Consider the following 5,171-nt stretch of genomic DNA (forward strand, 5'->3'; position numbering starts at 1 on the left):
AAGCACGGGATGTGTCATTTGGGACGTCATGGTGGCAGTGGGGCTGGTTGATACAGTGGAATACCGATTCTGGGCCCGGCAAACAAGCACAGACAGGTGGGACTGCATAGTGTTGTAGGTATGGAATGATTCCCAGTGGCTGCGAAACTTTCGCATGTGTAAGGCCACTTCCTGGAACTCTGTGAATTGCTTTCCCCTGCCCTGAAGCGCAGGAATATCAAGATGAGAGCTGCCCTGACTGTTGAGAAGTGAGTGGCAATAGCCCTGTGGAAGCTTGAAACGCCTGACTGCTACCGGTCAGTGGGAAATCAATTTGGAGTGGGCAAATCTACTGTGGAGACTGCTGTGATTCAACTAGCCAATGCATGATTGCGTTCTGCTATCAAGGTTAGTGACTCTGGGAAATGTGCAGGTCATAGTGGATGGGTTTGCTGCAATGGGTTTCCCTAACTGTGGTGGGGCGATAGACGGAATGCATATCCCTATCTTGGCACCGGACCACCTTGCCAACCAGTACATAAACCGCAAGGGGTACTTCTCAATTGTGCTGCAAGCACTGGTGGATCACAAGGGACATTTCACCAACATCAACGTGGAATGGCTGGGAAAGGTGCATGACACTCGCATCTTTAGGAACTCTGGGCTGTTTGAGCAGCTGCAAGAAGGGACGGACTTCCCAGACCATAAAATTACTGTTGGGGATGTTGAAATGCCAATAGTTACCCTTGGAGATCCAGCCTACCCCTTGCTCCCATGGCTCATGAAGCCATACACAGGCAGCCTGGACAGTAGTAAGGAGCAGTTCAGCTATATCGTGATAGAATGTGCCTTTGGACGTTTAAAAGCTTGCTGGTGCTGTTTGCTGACTAGGTTAGACCTCAGCGCAACCAATATTCCCATTGTTATTGCGGCTTGCTGTGTGCTCCATAATATCTGTGAGACTAAGGGGGAGACATTTATGGTGGGGTGGAAGGTTGAGGGAAATTGCCTGGCGGCCGATTTTGAGCAGCCAGACACCAGGGCGATTAGAAGAGCAGAGCTAGGCACGCTGCGCATCAGGGAGGCTTTGAAAACCAGTTTCATGACTGGCCAGGCTTCGGTGTGACAGTTGTGTGTGTTTCTCCTTGATGCAAATCCACTCCCTTTGTTGATTTTAACTCCCTGTAAGCCAACCACCCTCCCCCGTTCGATCACAGTTGGCAAAGGAAATACAGTCACTATTGTTTTGAAACCATGAATTCTTTCTTTATTAATTAAAAAAAAAAAGGGAGATAACTGACAAGGTATCCCAGGTGGGGTGGGGGAGGAGGGAAGGACAAGGCCACATTGATTATTGTAGCCACACTACACATCAAAATTGTTTGAATGACAGCCTTCTGTTGCTTGCGCCATCCTCTGGAGTACAGTGGCTGGGTGCCCGGAGGGGGCCCCCCCCCACGTTCTTGGGTGTCTGGGTGAGGAGAATATGGAACCTGGGGAGGAGGGCAAGCGGTTGTACAATGGATGCAGCAGCGGTCTGTTGGCTCTTGTTGGCTTTCCTGCAGCTCCACCAGATGCTTGAGCATGTCTGTTTGCTCCCCCATTAGCTTCAGCACTGCATCCTGCCTTTTCTCATCACACTCAATGCTTTCCTGGCCTCTGTGACTGAATGCCTCCATGCATTCAGCTGTGCCCTATCAGTGCGGGAGGACTGCATGAGCTCGGAAAACATGTCATCACGAGTGCATTTTTTTCACCTTCTAATCTGCGATAACCTCAGGGACAGAGATGATAGGGGGAGCATCGAAACATTTGCACCAGTGGAGGGATAAAAAAGGAGAGTAAAATTTAAGATGATACATTTCTGAGAACAAAAGGGAGACTCTTTGACAGTGAATCAAGCAATTCACAGCTGATAGCACATGTGCTTTAGGTACAAGGTCACATTTTGCCTTTTATATTGAGCACCTGCCAATATGGTGACACATCACACATGGCTGGGTAACAGAATTTGGTTTCCAGGCAGCCATGGTAAGCCAAAGGGTATGCGGGTTTGGCTTCTAATGCCTTGATAACATGTCAGAATGTTTTCAAACGGCAGCGCCCTCCTTTCCCATAGCAAGCAATGCTGGTTGGGTTTGCCATTTAAAAGGGGGGGCTGTGGTTTTTGGGTGGATGTGCAGCACAAACCTCCTCCCACCCCTCTGCGTGGCTATTTGGGATGATCCTTTCACCCCTCCACCCGCCACGTGGCTATTCTGAAGGATGATCCCTTTTAGCCAAGTGCAAACAGCCCAACATGAAGGGGGTCCTTTTACTGTTCCCTTACAAAAATCCCCCTATTTCAACCAGGTGACCATGAATGATAACACTCTCCTGAGGCTAACACAGAAAGATATAGACCGAATGTTGCTTGAATGCGACCAAAATCCAGGACCATTCACTGCCATGTTTGCTGCTGCAATGATTCCAGACTACTTGCTACAGGTTTGGCGTGGTAAAGTGTCCTACCATGGAGGATGAAATAAGGCAGCCCTCCCCAGAAACCTTCTGCAAAGGCTTTCAGAGTACCTCCAGGAGAGCTTCCTGGAGAAGCCCCTGGAGGATTCGCGTTCCATCCCCAGACACGTTAACAGACTTTTTCAGTAGCTGTACTGGCCGCGAATGCATCCCAAGTCTTAAGGGCAAATCAGACATTAAACACTGTTGCTTTTAAACACTGTACTGTAGTTACAAATATGCACTCACCAGAGGGGCCTTCTCCACCTTCAGCGTCGGGGATCCCGCCTTGGGAGGGTATTGGCTCCAGGGTGATAAAAAGGTCCTGGCTGCCGGGGAGAACAGATTCACCGCTTGCCTGCTGCGCATTCTCCTCCTCTTCCTCCTCCTCCTCTTCCTCATCCACAAAATCCTCCTCTGTGTTGCGTGAGACTCCCCCCTTGCAGGTGTCCATGGACAGTGGTGGTGTAGTGGTAGGTAGAATGCCATGCAGCTGATCATAGAAGCGGCGTGTATGGGGCTTTGACCCAGAGTGACTGTTTGCCTCCTTTGTCTTTTGATAGGCTTCCCTGAGCTCCTTGACTTTCACGCGGCACTGCTGTGTGTCCCTGTTGTAGCCTCTGTCCATCATGCCCTCTGCGATTTTGGAATATATATTAGGATTTCTTCTTTTTGATCGGAGTTTTGCCTGCACAGATTCTTTTCCTCATACAGCACTCAGATCCAATGTCTCCCGTTTGCTCCATGCTGGAGCTTGTTTGCGATTCAGGGGGGACTGCATGGTCACCTGTGCTGCTGATCATATACACCATATTTGGTATTGAATTGAAAAATCATGAATATACCTTCTTTTACCCCACCTCACCAGCCTTTATCCCCAAGTCATGATGGGTGCATTTAGTATGTAACCAGAAAGTTGAAAATAATGTTGCCCTTTTTGGCCTGAGGAGTTAGCCAGTTTTCAGATTTATGTGTGTTGTCTCTATTAGTAGGAGAAATTGATGATGGAGTCAGGTGTTTCTTTGATCCAGTCCTGTTTGTTTACAAAGAATGTACACAAAATCCTGTTTGTGTGAATATAATAGGCATCAAACATCAGGAGGCAGTTTCTTTGCTCACAATTGCAAGCTTCTTTCCAGTCAGCAATCTTCCTGAAAAACCCTTCCTCTTGGCTTCCTCGCTGGGTCATGCTACAGTGCCATATTGCGGTATCCCTGGTTTTCCTGCTGCCTTCTCTGGCTGCCTCTTCTCTGGCTGCTTCTGAGTGCTTCTCTTTGCCTGTTTCTTAACTTTTTGTGGCTGCTTCTCCTCACAGACACATGCACCTTCACCAAACAACATCCAGCCCCCTGCATTTGCATTCAGTTCCCAGTGAAACCCTTCCAGCCACATAGCTGTGCTTCTGACTAGCTTTGCCTGTGGTCTATGTTTTGGATGGTGGCTCTTATTGTTTCAGCTGTGTTATTGCAAAAAGGAGCTTAACTGCTTCTTATATTTATCCTGAACGGAGGGTGACTGTTATGCCAAAAAGTTTCAGTGAGGCATCACCCAACCTCCATTATAACAGTAAAATTTCAGATCAGTTTTAAGGAGATGATTCTACAAGTAAAACTGCCTAGCCGTCTTTCAGCCTGTGAAAGCTCCTGCAAACTAGGCAGACAGATTTTTCAGGATAGAATCACAGAATCTTAAGACTGGAAGGGACCTCAAGAGGTCATCTAGTCCAGCCCCCTGCCCTCATGGCAGGACTATTATCTCTAGACCATCCCTGACAGGTGTTTGTCCAATCTGCTCTTAAAAATCTCCAGAGATGGAGATTCCACAACCTCCCTAGGCAATTTATTCCAGTGCTTAACCACACTGACAGGAAGTTTTTCCTAATGTCCAACTTAAACGGCCCTTGCTGCAGTTTAAGCTCATTGCTTCTTGTCCTATCCTCAAAAGTTAAGGAGAACAGTTTTTCTCCCTCCTCCTTGTAACAGCCTTTTATGTACTTGGAAACTGTTCTCATGTCCCCTCTCAGTCTTCTCTTCTCCAGACTAAACAAACCCAATTTTTTCAATCTTCCCTCATACGTCATGTTTTCTAGACCTTTAATCATTGTTGTTGCTCTTCTCTGGACTTTCTTCAGTTTGTCCACATCTTTCCTGAAATATGGCGCCCAGAACTGGACACAATACTCCAGCTAGAGCAGAAGAATTACTTCTCGTGTCTTGCTTTCAACACTCCTACTAATATAACCCAGAATGATGTTTGCTTTTTTTGCAACAATGTTATGCTGTTCACTCATGTTTAGCTTGCAATTCATTATAATCCCTAGTTCCCTTTCCTCAGTACTCCTTCTATGGCAATCATTTCCCATTTTGTATGTGTGGAATTGATTGTTCCTTCCTAAGTGGAAGGACTAACTATCAGCCTCGGAAAGACAGAAGTTCTCCATCAACTTGCACCTGGATCAAATGCTTCTGTCCCAAGTATCTCCATTGACGGCACTCAGCTGAAAGTAGTGGAGAACTTTAAATACTTGGGAAGTGTCATATCCAGTGATCGATCACTGGATAATGAGATCAACGCACGAATATCCAAGGCAAGCCAGGCACTTGGCTGTCTGTGTGTCAAAGTTTTAAATCACCACAACATCCGGATGTCAACAAAACTGCTTGTGTACAGAGCTGTTGTTCTTTCATCTCTTT

Source organism: Mauremys mutica, chromosome 3 (assembly GCF_020497125.1).
Source record: "Mauremys mutica isolate MM-2020 ecotype Southern chromosome 3, ASM2049712v1, whole genome shotgun sequence".
In the NCBI taxonomy this organism is placed as follows: domain Eukaryota; kingdom Metazoa; phylum Chordata; order Testudines; family Geoemydidae; genus Mauremys; species Mauremys mutica.